Here is a 16,264-nt window from a genome sequence, read left to right as displayed (position 1 = left end):
TTCCATTGTTTAGAGCGTTCTTGTAGTATCCCTAAGTCAATTATGACTTGCTAGCATTCACATCTCAGTCGACGGGTCATTCGTTTAGGTTTTAGGCTCGTTTAGCTATTTTAGAGCTTTTATAGCTTGAGAAATTGACTTTGGTAATAAATTGAAGAAATCGACGTCAGAACAAAATTTTGACTGTTCCCGTCTACTCTAGAATGGACAAAATAGGCTAGTAGCATAGTCGAACAAGTACCGAGGTAATCACTACAAGTTTGGAACCATTTGGAGCTTTTGGCTTAGAAATTTTGCCAATAGTTGACTTTGTAAACATACTTAGAAAACACACTCGGATGAAAATTCTGATATCGCAGACCTTTTGTTCTATTCTCAAGGCTTTCATTCTAATTTTGAGGCCTGTTGTAGAATTTGTCTTAAGATCGGCCTAGGTGTGGGACCCACTTTTAGTTATACTGATCTCGTATGGGAATTTTGACTACGCCATTGAGTCCTAAACATAGAATTAGGTGGGGTAGTATATCTCATTCACATATATGGGATTCTGAACAAATTTTGAGCACCCTATCGAAGTATTTGAACAAGAAGAAAATCAACTTTTTAGTTGATATCTCATGTAGGAGAAATTTCTCTATGCGATAGCGGGCCCTTAGCCGTATTCGCGAAGGCCCAGGTTTTTGTTATCCACATTCGTGGTGCCATATCCATGTTTGCGGAGGTATGCCTCTTTTGCCTCCCTATTTGTGAGACCTTGGCCACGTTCGGGGATGTGTGATTCTTTTTCCTATGCATTTGCGAGACTATGGCTGAGTTTGCGATTGCCAAACTTGCTGACCTCTGCATTTGTGGGCCACTTAGGTCGCATTAGTGAAGGCCAAAACCCTGGTATTTTAATAAAAGACCAAGGATGAACTAAGCTTCACATTGTAACTTCATGCCTCCATTTGTCCTTCATTTCTCAACCAAAATTTATGATTTAAAGGTCCAAACACAAGGGAATTTCATGGAGAATTCATTGGTGAGCTCTAAAACCTATTTAGGAGCATTGTGGGAGGTAAATTTCTAATTTTTCTTCTGGTAATGTCATTTTTTACATTGGAGTTTTATGAAAATTTGGAGGATTGTAACTTGATCATTTGAGCTTTGTTTTAAGTAATTCTTGAGGCTAACTTGTGAGTTTTTCTGTAAGAATCATCGTAGTATGTTTGGTTTGGGTCATGGTAGTTTCGTTTGTGAGAAATCACTGATCAAAGATGCTTCAATATTCATATTTTATCTTAAAATTTGGGAATTTATTGCATGGCCGATTCGTGTGGTTTTCCAACCTCGAGTTTTGGTTGAATTTGATTCTTGAGTTTGGGGTGCTAGTTTCGACATGTTCTTTGGGGAAATTTTGAAATTCTTGATGCGGGTCTCATATTTCCCTTTTTAGACACCTAAATTGGTCTGAATTTGAAAATTGTAAACTTATTGTCCAAACGACCGTGACGACATTGTGATTCTATTTTGATAGCATGGTAGCATTCTTGAAGGCGTTTGAAAGGGAAATGCTTTGGCATAGTGAATTGAAGTGCGCTTGTTCAGCCTATAGGTAGGCTATGATTTTTTTATCATGAGACTGAGCAAGTTTAGAATTTTGTATATGGAATTGCATAAGTTGGAGGGGTTGGGGTGTCGAGCATGCTAAATACCTAAAATTCATGTCCTAGGATCTATTTCGAGAAATTATTGGTCTGTGTAAGCATGACCCCTACTATTATTAATCAGCGAAGCCTTGTGATGTGTGATTTTCCTGTGGTTTGATATGTGGAAGCACGTTTGGACTCAGTCTAAGCTTAAACTAATGTTGCCTTAGACTTGCATGATTTTTGTGCCATTGGGCCTTAGAATTTCTCTGACGACGTTTGAGATAGTTGGCTCCTTGTAGACTGATAAAGAAGACTTCAGTCTGATAGTGTGAGCTTTAGCTAGGCAGTAACATAGCTTGTGACCCTACATCTATAATACCTTATTCTTCTAACAATTTTGTATGGCATGGTTCTTAATTCTAGAAAATTTCTAGATAATTCTAGTTGTCTATGGTTTGAGCTGGAGTAATATATCGGTGGCACTCGATTCGGGGTTATATCTCATGATTCTCGATTGGTCGCTGATTCTAATTCAGTTCAATCCCTTAGCTATAGTTACCTGTTCAAGCCAGTGGTTTATTTTTCGTGTGTTTGATTCCTTAGTTATAGTTACCCGGTTGAAGTATGTAGTCTAGCTTACTTGAGTTCAGGCTCCTTATCTATAGTTACTCAGTTGGAGTCCATGTCCGAGCTTACCTGTGTTGACCCTTGGCTACACTTTCCTGGTTGAAGTCTGTGGTCTAGCTTACTCATATCAACTTATTCGCTATTGTTACCTGGTTGAATTACATGGTTCATCTTGTATGTGTCTCAATTCCTAATTCCCTAATGAATCTTTGATTGACGTCTTCATCCGCTTTCAGCTTTGGGTTGAGGTATTAGAGTTTGGGAATATATCGATTGAAGTTCGATAAATGGTGATATTATTGGAACATTTTGGCTCTGCTCATTTTACTTCTGCTATTATTGCACTTTTCTAACATATGGGAGTCTGTTCAGGTGGTCATCTTATACTTGTGCACGAGCATACCCATCGAGTTTATGGAAGCCCAGTTGATTTAGTTAGATTCTTTCTCTTTGTTTGTCAAGTACGCTGGTGTACATACCTATATTTACTTCTTGTTGTGTCTTTGTTTGTGAACATTTACTTGAACTTCAGTTTACTTTTGCTTATCTTTCCCAGTCGGCCTGTTATGCCTACTGGTTACCTGTAGTTTTTGTACTCATACTACACCCTGCATCTGTTTTTGTGATGTAGGTTCGAGTACTAGCTACTGATGTTGATTCGAGCCAGCTGCAATCACGATCAGAGGCGAGGGTGAGCCTATTGCATTATGGATTTACCCATCTCTCTCTATACTATATTTTGCCTGTCTTTTGGTTTTTGAGATAGCTCTATTTTCGTGGCCCACTTTTGGGACGTTTACTCTTTTTGTAGTAACTCTGTACTTATGACTTCCAGGTTCTGGGAGAGATCTTTTTATTTGTACATATCTAGCTTTTCTTCCACCCATTCATGTATGTTCCTATTATTTGATTATTATTTTAGATTAAATTGTTGGTCTTCTACCCTGACATCCAATTAATCATAATTCTGGGATATCAGTCGGCTTGCCTACTGGTGGGTCATAGTATGCGCTATCATGACATGAGAAATCAGAACATGAAATTCTGTCACTATGAGGTGACACTTCTCCCAATTTAGAACAACATTCATTTTGACACATATTTTAAACACTTGACTAAGATGTTCAAGACATGCATCAAATTATCCATCATCATTGAGAAATCATCCACGAAATGTCGGCAAAAATTGAGAGCATACCTCTTTTAAATTGCGGGAGCATTTCATACCAAAAAAGGCATCTGCCTAAAATCAAAAAGGCCATATGGGCGCTTGAAAATAATTTTCTCTTGATCCTCTAGAGAAATAAAAATCTAACTATACCCGGAGTATCCACCCAAAAAGCAGTAACAACCACGACCCGCAAGACTATCCAACATTTTGACCATGAAAGGCATGGGGAAGTGGTATTTTTCTGTGCAAGCATTCAGTTTTTGGTAATCCATGCATACCCTCCAACCGGTCACCGGACGCGTAGATACAAGGTCATTATTTTCATTAGGCACAACAATCATACCACCCTTTTTAGGAATGCATTACACCGGACTCACCCATATACTATTGGCAATGGGATACACAACACCTGTATCGAGCCACTTGATGATTTCTTTCTTCACCACTTATTGGATTGGAGGGTTTATGTAACACCCCCCTAAAACGTTGTATGTCGGTATTTCAATTCTCGACAAAAAAATGATAATGTCTCTGTATTTTGAGCATAACTTTTCATAGATTAGTCCAAATTAGGTAATTCAAATTTCTGCATAACCATAACATTATTACCTACAACCTTCATGAAGAACATATCTTAAGATTTGGAGATTAAGTAGATCAAATAAATTAATCTTTGCAAGACATAATGCTATGACAGAATGGAGTATTTGTAGAATAAAATTTATATCTCGATGTAGCATGCTCTAAATTGGATGATTCTTGAACTAACTAAAGCTAGACTTCTATACCTACAATTCCTATGAGACACCAAATCCTAATAAGGAATTTATCTTATTCAAAGATAGCTTTGAAAATGGATATTTCGTTAAAAGAGATCTCATCTCACCTACCATAAAAAGATCTAGAACCATTTGACATCATCCATGACATCAAAATCCTCCATTAAATTTTCAAGATCATCCTTTGTAATTAATTTTATTTATTGTTAGGTATCTCCTCCACACCTATAAATACCCACCTTATTTCCTTATTTTTATTCGTCAAGCTTTGATAAGCAACTCTTCTCTCTATACACTTTTTTACTCATTCTCAAATATAGTTTTAGTTTTAATAGTATAAAAATACTATTCCGATGATTCTTATACTCCGGGTAGTACACAAAACGCTCCGGCAAGAAGAAAAGGCTAGGGGTTCAAGTTCCAATACGGAGTAAAGCTTCCGATTTAATGTATGTAAGGCTTTCATAGCATCGGATTGAGTTCGTCCATGCGTCCAATATTTAAATTCATTATAATTGAGTTATAGTTGATTTTTATCCAAATTTTGAATTCTAAATGAATTAATTCTTCTTCTATTGAGTTAGATATATTTATGTATTAATAATATTATTATTGTTATCTCTCATATTATTGGAATTATTGTTCATGTCTACTTTCCCATTAATCCTAATATATTTGATGTTCATGAATATTTTTTCACATGTTTTGAGTAAAGATATTGTCTTTTTAATATTTTCATTGATACAAAAAGTGATATGAATTAATACTATATATATATATATATATATATATATATATATATATATATATTATTGAGTTTTGAAAGAGCAAAAGAGTTAAAGTTTAAATGAATTTGAGTAAATGATGTTTTGAGCAAGATATTTTGATGAGATATAAATGATGTTTTTGAAATATAATGATTGATGAAGAGGTAATGAGATGAATTTGATGATTTAAATTAAAGTCCAATGAGACTAGATGATGAGATTAATATGAGCACATATTTTGGGAGTAGTATTGAGCACCGAGTAGGGTAAGAGATGGTTGTCGGTTAGAAAATCTCCCAATTGAGTAAGCATTTCTTATTATTGTTTTAATTTTTCATTACATATTAATGTTGAGATGATGTTGAGTTCTGAGCTGAGTTTTCCTAAAAGGAATTTCTTGATATATGTATTTACCTTCCTACCATTTTACATACGCGTACATTCTACGTACCGACGTCATTCGACCTGCATCGTTTTATGATGCAGATATAGGTGTTAGAGATCCTCAACAGGCATATTGTTGAAGATCATTCTTTTTCAACTATTTGGTGAGTCCTTCTTGTCTTCGGAGGAACTCTCTATCCTTTTAATATTTTTGAGTATGATGTTTCTTTTAAGGTAGTCATGGACATGTCATTAGCACCATCTAAGAGTATTAGAGGCTTCATAGACAGATTTTGATGATGTAATCGGAGTAGTTCTCCTTAGAAACTACTTCTTCTAAGAATTATATATTTTTCCTTTGATGTTGATGATAATAAGCCCACATTAGTATTCTTAAGTCTTCCACTGATGAACAAATGATTAATGAGACCAAGTTGTTCTCTTGGAAGCCAGAGATGGTTTTTGAGTGCCGGCCACGCCTAGGGTACCCTCTCGGGGCATGATAAACTTGATATCAGATCATAGGGTTCAAGAGTCCTATGGTGTCTATGAAGCCGTGTCTAGTAGAGTCTTGCTTATGGGTGTATCGTGCACCACACTTATAATCAGAAGGATATAGGAAGTAAGGAATTATTTCACTTCTTTCATAATCTTAGTTCGTGCGATAGAGTTTAACTCTATAAAAACTTTCTTTCTAATTCTTGCGTTTATACATTTCAGACATGCCTCCTAAATGTTCAACCAGTCAGAGGAATGCTGCCAGCACTAAGGTTCCACAGTCAGAGATGCCTCCACGGAGAACTAGGGGTCGATCTGTAAGGTCTACTGAGGTACCCCAAATACCTACTATTCAGACCACTCCTACTTCAGAGGAAGATTTTCGAGGAGCAATGGCTATGCTCACCCAGTTGGTGGCTGCTCGAAATAGTAGCCAGAGTTCACCAACTCCTAGCTATAGTTATCAAGAGCCATCTGCTGCCATAAGGATTAGAGATTTTCTGAGAATGAATCCGTTGATCTTCATGGGTTCCAAGGTTGATGAAGACCACCAAAATTTCATTGATGAGATATGTAAGATAATAAAAGTGATGCTTGCTACAGAGATCGAGGGGGTTAAGTTGGTATCTTATCAGCTCAAGAATGTGGCAAATGTCTGGTATAACCAGTGGGAAGAAAGTAGAGGTGAGGATGTGGAGCCTGCTCCTTAGGATGAGTTTGAAAGAGCATTCCTTGATAACTTCTTTCCCCAAGAGCTACGTGAAGCAAAAATTGAGGAGTTTGTGAACCTCAAGCAAGAGAGTATGACTGTGAAAGAGTATAGTTTAAAGTTTATTCAGTTGTCCAAATATGCCCTAGAAATAATTTTTCATGTGAAGTCTAAGATAAGAAAGTTTGTCTCTGGCCTAGGCAAACATGAAAAGAAAGAATGTAAGGCAATACTAATGATTTCTGACATGGATTTTTCTAGATTGATGGGGTATGCTCAGCAGGTTGAGAATGACAAGAAAAGGACCGAGAGGAACACTTAAGCAAGAAGGCTAAGTCTATTGGTCATGAGAACGAGTAGAATCAAGGGAAGGGTAACAAGTCCTTTTTCAGAAGAGGTCTTCTAATTATGTACCTTCCTCAACAAATGTTTTTACACCTACTACCAGGTATGATCAAAGGTTGTTGAGTCACAAAACTTCCGAGCTCAGGGTTCTCATTCCTAATTAAGTATGGATCAAGGTTCTAGAGGGAAACCATCATGTGCTAGATATGGGAGGATCCATTTGGGAGAGTGTCATGTGGGCACCAATGCTTGCTATGGATATGGAAGGATAGGTCACTTCCAGAATGAGTGTCCTTCAAAGAGACAGGGAGATGGAAGTAATAGAGCTCAGTTTTCTTCTGCAGCTCCACAGAATAGAGGTAATCATAGAGGTGCAGCTTCAAGTGTAGGCAGGGGAACCAACCCTCTATATGCTATGGGTAGTCGCCAAGACCAAGATAATATACCCGATGTTGTTAGTGGTATGCTCTGAGTCCTTTTTTTTATGTGTATGCATTACTTGATACGGGTGCTATGTTATCTTTTGTAACTCCTTACTTGGCTAGTAAATTTGAGATCCATCCTGAGTGTCTTCTTAAGCCTTTCAGCATGTCAATTCTTGTTGGTAAGTCTATCTTAGCTGAGAGGGTCTATAAAAATTGTACTGTATCAATCTATCACAAGGATACCATGGTTGACTTAGTTGAGTTGGACATGGTGGATTTTGATGTGATTCTTGGCATGGACTGGCTTTATGCTTGTTATGCTTCAGTTGATTGTAGGACTTGAATTGTCAAGTTTTAATTTCCAAATGAGCCTATCTTAGAGTGGAAGGGGAGTTCTATAGTGCCTAGGGGTAAATTTATTTCCTACCTTAAGGCTAGAAAATTAATGTCCAAGGGATGTATATATCATATAGTCTGAGTCAAAAATATTAATGATCAGGCTCCATCTCTTGAGTGAGTTCCCATTGTGAATGAGTTTCCTGAAGTCTTTTCTGAAGATCTACCTGGAATCCCTCCTGATAGAGAGATAGACTTTGGTATTGATGTCCTTCCTGATACACAACCTATCTTCATTCCTCCTTATATGATGGCTCCCACTGAGTTGAAAGTGTTGAAAGAACAACTGAAAGACCTCATAGATAAGGGGTTTATTAGGCCAAGTGGCTCACCTTGAGGTGCTCCTGTCCTATTCGTGCGAAAGAAAGATGGGTCCCTTAGAATGTGCATTAATTACCGACAACTAAATAAGGTCACCATAAAGAACAATTATGCTTCTCCAGAATAGATGATTTATTTGACCAACTTCAGGGTGCCACATGCTTCTTTAAGATAGACCTCAGATCAGGTTATCACCAGTTGAAAGTGAGAGAATGTGATATCGCGAAGACGGCTTTCCGAACTCGCTATGGTCATTTTGTGTTTCTTGTTATGTCCTTTGGATTGACAAATGCTCCTGCAACTTTTATAGACCTCATGAACTGGGTATTCAAGCCATACCTGGATACGTTTGTAATTGTCTTCATCAATGATATTTTGGTCTACTCTAGAAGTAAGAGTGAGTATGCTAATCACCTTAAGATTATCCTTCAAAATCTTAAGGAGAGGGAATTCTATGCTAAGTTTTCGAAGTGTGAGTTTTGGCTTGAGTCTGTAGCATTCCTAGGCCATATTATATCTCATGATGGAATTCAAGTTGATACTCAAAAGATTTAGGCAGTTAAGAACTGGCCTAGACCTACATCTCCAAATTACATAAGGAGTTTCTTAGGTTTTGCTGGTTACTATAGGAGGTTTGTTGAGGGATTTTCATCCAAATCATCACCATTGACTAAACTAACTCAAAAAAAAGCTAAGTTTCAATGGTCTAATGCTTGTGAGAAAAGTTTTCAAGAGTTGAAACCTAGATTGACTACTACTCCAGTACTATCCCTACCCGAAAGAATGGATGGTTTTGTAATCTATTGTGATGCTTCCAGGGTTGGGTTGGGATGTGTATTGATGCAGAAAGGTAAGTTCATTGCTTATGCCTCTAGACAGCTTAAGACTCATGAGAGGAACTACCCCACTCATGACCTTGAGTTGGCAGTTGTGGTATTTGCTCTTAAGATTTGGCGTCACTATCTTTATGGTGTACATGTGGATGTATTCATAGACCATAAGAGCTTACAGTATGTATTCATCCATAAGAAGCTGAATTTGAGGTGGAGGAGATGGCTAGAGTTGCTCAAGGATTATGACATGAGCATTCTCTGCCACCCAGGTAAAGCAAGTATAGTTGCTGATGCTCTTAGTAGGTTATGTATGGGGAGTACGACCCATGTGGAAGAGGAAAAGAAGGAGTTGTCAAAGGAAGTGCATAGACTTACGCATTTGGTAGTTCAACTTATTGACTCTAGTGAGGGTGGTACAATAGTCCAAAATGGAGCTGAATCATCTCTAGTTGAAGAGGTGAAAGGAAAGCAAGATCAGGATCACATTCTTCTTCAATTGAAGGATGAGGTTCATAAGTAGAAGGTAATGGCTTTTACTAAAGGAGGAGATAGAGTGTTGAGATATCAAGGGAGATTATGTGTTCTAAGTGTTGATGGTATTCGAGAGAGAATCATGGAACAAGCCCATAATTTCAAGTATTCCATCCACCCAGGATCAACAAAGATGTACCACGACTTGAGAGAAGTATACTGGTGGAGTAGAATGAAGAGAGATATAGCAGATTTTGTGTCTAAGTGCTCGAACTGCCAACAAGTTAAAATTGAGCACCAAAGGCCTTGTGGAGTGGTTCAGAATATAGAGATCCTGGAATGGAAGTGGGAAATGATCAATATGGACTTCATTACCGGTTTACCATGAACCCTCAAATAACATAACGCTATTTGGGTGATTATGGATAGGATGACCAATTTGGCTCATTTCTTGCCAGTTAAGACTACGAACACTATAGAGGATTATGCCAAACTATATCTTAGAGAGATTGTTAGACTGCATGGAGTTCCTTTGTCTATAATCTCTGATAGGGGAGCTTAATTCATTGCTCAGTTTTGGAAGTCATTTCAGAAGGGTTTGTGCTCAAGAGTGAACCTTAGTACTGCTTTTAATTCACAGACAGACGGCTAGATAGAGCATACGATACAAACTTTGGAGGATATGTTAAAAGCTTATGTCATTGACTTTAAAGGTAATTGGGATGATCATTTACCTTTTATTGAATTTGCATATAATAATAGCTTCCATTCGAGTATTTAAATGGCTCCTTATGACGCTCTGTATGGAAGGAGATGTAGATCACCAATTGGTTGGTTTGAAGTTGGCGAAGCTGAGTTGATTGGACCCGACTTGGTTCACCAAGCTATGGAGAAGGAAAAAACCATTCAAGAGAGGTTGAGGACTGCTTAGAGTCGCCATAAATCCTACACTGATGTTTGGAGAAGAGATTTGAAGTTTGAAGTGTACGATTGGGTATACTTGAAAGTTTCACCCATGAAAAGTGTGAGAGATTTGGAAGGAAAGGGAAGCTTAGTCCCCGCTACATTGGTCCTTACCAGATATTGAGGAGGGTAGGTAACGTAGCCTATGAATTAGAATTTCCCCCAGAATTAGCTGTTATTCATCTCGTGTTTCACATCTCTATGCTTAAGAAGTGTTTGGGAGATCCTTCACTTGTTATCCCAACTAAAATCATTGGGGTGAAAGAGAATTTGAGTTATGAAGAGATTCTAGTTCAGATTCTTAATCGTCAGATTCGCAAATTAAGAACTAAGGAAGTGGCATCTGTCAAAGTGCTATGGTGAAATCAATTTGTTGAAGAGGCTACATGGGAAGCTGAAGAAGATATGAAGGCTAAATATCCTCATCTATTTGTACCTTCCGAGGATGATGTTCAAGGTAATATTCCTTACTTCTATCTTAGAGTCGATGTGTATTCTTGAATTTGAGTTATTGACCATTTAATTATCGAAGTTTTTGAGAAATTGATGTATTAATGATATTCGTTCTTGATGTCTCCTATTTTCATCTTCATTCAAGGATGAATGATCCCAAGGGGGAGATATTGTAACACCCCCTAAAACGTTGTATGTCGTTATTTTAATTCTCGATGAAAATAATAATGTCTCTGTATTTTGGGCATAACTTTTCATAGAATTATCCAAATTAGGTGATTGAAATTTCTGAGTAACCATAACATCATTAACTACAACTTTCATGAATCATATCTTAAGATTTGGAGTTTAAGTAGATCAAATAAATTAATCTTTGCAAGACACGGTGTTGTGATGGAATGGAGTATTTGTAGAATAAAATTTATATCTCAATGTAGCATGCTCCAAATTGGATGATTCTTGAACTAACTGAAACTAGACTTCTATATCTACAATTCTTACGAAGACAACAAATCCTAATAAGGAATTTATCTTGTTCAAAGGCAGCTTTGAAAATGGATATTTCGTTAAAAGAGATCTCATATCACCTACCATAAAAAGATCTAGAACCATTTGACATCATCCATGACATCAAAATCCTCCATTGAATTTTCAAGATCATCATTTGTAATTAATTTTTATTTATTGTTAGGTCTCTCCTCCACACCTATAAATACCCACCTTATTTCCTTATTTTTATTCATCAAGCATTGTTAAGCAACTCTTCTCTCTATACACTTTTTTTACTCATTCTCAAATATAGTTTTAGTTTTAATAGTATAAAAATACTATTTCGATGATTCTTATACTCCGGGTAGTACACAAAACGCTCCGACAAGAAGAAAAGGCTAGGGGTCCAAGTTCCAATTCGGAGTAAAGCTTCTGATTTAATGTATGTAAGACTTTCATAGCATCGGATTAAGTTCGTCCATGCGCCCAATATTTAAATTCATTATAATTGAGTTATAGTTGAGTTTTATCCAAATCTTGAATTTTAAATGAATTAATTCTTCTTCTATTGAGTTAGATATATTTATATATTAATATTATTATTATTGTTATCTCTCATATTATTGGAATTATTATTCATGTCTACTTTCCCATTAATCCTAATATATTTGATGTTCATGAATATTTTTACACATATTTTAAGTAAAGATGTTGGCTTTTTAATATTTTCATTGATACAAAAAGCAATATGAATTAATATTATATATATATATATTATTGAGTTTTGAAAGAGCAAAAGAGTTAAGTTTAAATGAATTTGAGTAAATGATGTTTTGAGCAAGATATTTTGATGAGATATAAATGATGTTTTTGAAATATAATGATTGATGAAGAGGTAATGAGATGAATTTGATGATTTAAATTAAAGTCCAATAAGACTAGATGATGAGATTAATATGAGCACATATTTTGGGAGTAGTATTGATCACCGAGTAGGGTAAGAGTTTAATTGACTCAAACCCTAGAACTACATAGCCAGCGTAGGATGGAGGCTATGCCTCTTAAGTCCCAAAAAGAGGACTTTGATGAGTGGGTTCAAGATAGTGATGTCCTTTAACCTGGAAAGGTATTAGATGGATGTGGCAATGACATCTCTTCATTGTATCATCGCTAGCTCATAAGTGATGGTTGTCGGTTAGAAAATCTCCCAATTGAGTAAGCATTTCTTATTATTGTTTTAATTTTTCATTACATATTAATGTTGAGATGATGTTGAGTTCTGAGCTGAGTTTTCCTGAGAGGAATTTCTTGATATATGTATTTACCTTCCTACCATTTTACATACGCGTACATTCTACGTACTGACGTCATTCGACCTGCATCGTTTTATGATGCAGATACAGGTGTTAGAGATCCTCAACAGGCATATTGTTGAAGATCATTCTTTTTCAACTATTTGGTGAGTCCTTCTTGTCTTCGGAGGAACTCTCTATCCTTTTAATATTTTTGAGTATTATGTTTCTTTTAAGGTAGCCATGGACATGTCATTAGCACCATCTAAGAGTATTAGAGGTTTCATAGACAGAGTTTGATGATGTAATCGGAGTAGTTCTCCTTAGAAACTACTTCTTCTAAGAATTATATATTTTTCCTTTGATGTTGATGATAATAAGCCCACATTAGTATTCTTAAGTCTTCCACTGATGAACAAATGATTAATGAGACCAAGTTGTTGTCTTGGAAGCCAGAGTTGGTTTTTGAGTGCTGGCCATGCCTAGGGTACCCTCTCGGGGCGTGACAGTTTAACCTCCTTTGTTGCTCAATGGTAAGATTGCTATCACTGGCCAGCTAGATCTTATGTGTACACATATCGAGAGGGATGCATATAATGTCAATAATTGTCCACCCGATGCTTTGATAAATTTCCTCAACACGATCACAAGATCTTTCACTTGCTCCTCAACTAACACAATAAGTATTATGATGGGAAATGTAGCATTTTCTACCAAAAACACATATTAAAGATGAGACGGAAGTATGCTAACTTCGATCTTGGGCGGTTTAATCAGACTTGGAAGTTGGAAAGCTAGAGCCAATGAGGAAATTCTTTCTAAATGGCTCATAGGTATGTTTACAAATCATAATAACCACTCATAACATGACATGAGAGGTGATGGTTCAGAGGTCCCTCAAATTCAAGTCTACTATTTGATAGGAAGGCTCGTAAGAATTATTATGTTTCATAAAAATAAAGAATAACCAAAGTCCTAAGGCTCTTAAATCTGCAGGATTCAAGACCAGCAGGAAGAGTCCATATTATGACATGTAGAAAAGATTATGGGTCATTGACGTAACCCATTTGGAACTTTAGAGACTTGAAAACTTGACAATTAAAGCCAAGTCATTCTCCCAAAAATTTTCTAGATAAGGAACTCAATTCTCTCAAGGTTTTTCTTCAAGCTCAAGCTAGGGTTTTTAGATTTGAACAAGGTTTATTCTTCAATTCTAAGTGAAAATACTCAAGGTATGTGGGGATTGATCTAAGGGTACCTTTCACCCATGGATTCCCAATGTTTTCTAAAGTTTTCATTTAATTTCAATTGATTAGGAACCGTATTTTTGATGAATTACATTGGGTTGATTAAATTTTATTTTAAGAAGTTATCAATGATCATTATATGCATGTTTTCATATGAATGCCATGATTTTAAGTTGAATTATGATTGCCCATAGATAAAGCTATTTTCAAATTATGATTATAAAAGTTACAAATGACTTTATGATTTGATCATGAGTTTAATGATTTTTAGTGAAAGTTTCTATAATTTAAAGTTGAGATTATGATTTTATGATGAAAGTTATGATGATGATGAAAGTTAAGATCAAAAAAGTTATTATGGTGTGATATGTCTGATTCTCACACAATTATGTTAAAGATAGTGATAAGTAAAATTCTCACCAAAGTTAAGGATTCTTATGAATTATTAAGTTAATGAGTTATTCCTAATATTTTATAAGATGGATTGATTGGCAGTTACTATCTTTCCCTATTATGTTATGATCATATTTTATGAGTTTCCATTGGGATATTACCTAAGCACCGAGAGGGCTTCTAGGTGGGATTTGGTTCTATAAGCAGTTAGTTACCCAAGGGAATCCTAATACCAACCTAAAGTCCCAAACTATGTTGTATGCGTAGGTTGCCTTCATTTTCTAGCTAGTAGATCCACATATAGCATAGATGAGTTGAGTTGAGTTTAGATGAGTACCATGACGGAGTATACACTGGCAAAGTTTCCTCTCCCTTCTCAATGACGGTTCCATCAAATTCCATCGTATATCTCACATGGTCTTAGATATCATTTAAATATCTTATCCCACACAAGTTAAATGCCAAGTTACGAGTTCATGATGAATTTTTATAAAATACATCAAGCATGACTTTTATATGTTTTCAAATGTTTTAAGCCTTACTCATGTTCATTATTATTGGTCATGCATCTTATGTAATATTGATTACGTTCCTTTAATTGTCCATGCATACCTCATATACTAAGTAAATTCAAACATACTAACACATATTTTTCCTATATTGTCTTGTAATGTAGGGGCAGACGACACTCACGACCATCTTATTCATGCCTAGAGTTGCCTTAGATTCTCAATGAGTTGGTGAGTTCTCATTCTATCGAAGTCATGACTTTTATTCTTGTTGTTAACTTGATGTTCTTTTATTATTAGGGTGATCTACGAGCATGTCCTAAGCCCTCATAAAAGACTAGACTAAAGGCATGTTTAGATAATGTTATGATGTAGTTTGGTTGGACATCATTGAGTTGTTATCCCTTAGTCTCATTCCCTTGAGTTGTTACTTCCACTTATATATTATTATCATGTTCCTTACCTTATGAATGCAATGAATGCTAAGACGGCTTGGTTGGGGTCCCTAGCATCCCAATCGTCATATCGCGGCTTGGACTTAATTCGGTTCATGACAAATATGGTATCAGAGCACAAGGTTTAGAAAGAGTCCTAGGGAATCTAACATGCTTCATTAAGTCGAGGCTTGTTCATTGGTATGAAGCACGCCACATCGATGAATAGGAGGCTATGAAATATCTTAGGAAAAATTCTCACTTCTTTCATGATCTATTATGTGTAGTAGAGTGGTTAAGTTTTTCCCTTTGTTACTTGTTCTTTGCAATTTTTAGAACATGTCTACCTGAAAATACCCCGCTAGAAGGAATGTGGTTGAGGAGGAGCCACAAGCTCCAAATGAGCCTATAAATAATAAAGTTTCCAATGCCAGGTTCCGAGTGACTTTAGAAGTACTTGTTCAAGCCGTTATGGCTCAAGTTAATCATGAAGTGGTTGCTCCCGTGAACCCAAATATTGGTATAGTGGCCACTCAATTTTATGATTTTATAAAGATGAATCCTTCGGATTTTTGGACTTCCAAATTTGACTAGCATCCACAAGAGTTTGTCAATAGGATTCACAAGATTGTGGATACCATGAGGACTAGCCCAGTTGAGGCAGAGGATTTGTCCATTTATCAATTAAAGGACATTTCTCGTATTTGGAATGATCAATAGAAAAGTGAGAAGCCTAGAGAGGCGTATCCTGTAACTTGGCATGAGTTCAAAGGGGTGTTTCTTGATCATTTTTTCCTTTGAGTTAAGGAAGGGAAAACTGCAAGAGTTCATCAACCTTAAGAAAGGTGGTATGAGTGTATGAGAATATGCCCTCAATTTTACTTAATTGTCAAAATATGTTTCATTCATGGTTACCGACTCAAGAGCTCATATGGGAAATTTTGTGTAAGGCGTGTTGTATAGTCTCAAAGGAGTGAAAAATAGCTATGTTGATTCGGGAGATGGATATATCTAGACTCATTACCTATGCAGATCAAATCGAGAGTGACAAGACAAAGAAGATAAATAGGGTATCCAAGAGGCCAAGGACCAATGGTGGTGATTTCTCTTATGTAAGTCCAGATGTG

Source organism: Solanum dulcamara, chromosome 5 (assembly GCF_947179165.1).
Source record: "Solanum dulcamara chromosome 5, daSolDulc1.2, whole genome shotgun sequence".
Classification (NCBI taxonomy): Eukaryota; Viridiplantae; Streptophyta; class Magnoliopsida; order Solanales; family Solanaceae; genus Solanum; species Solanum dulcamara.
Note: the sequence above shows the minus strand (reverse complement) of the source record.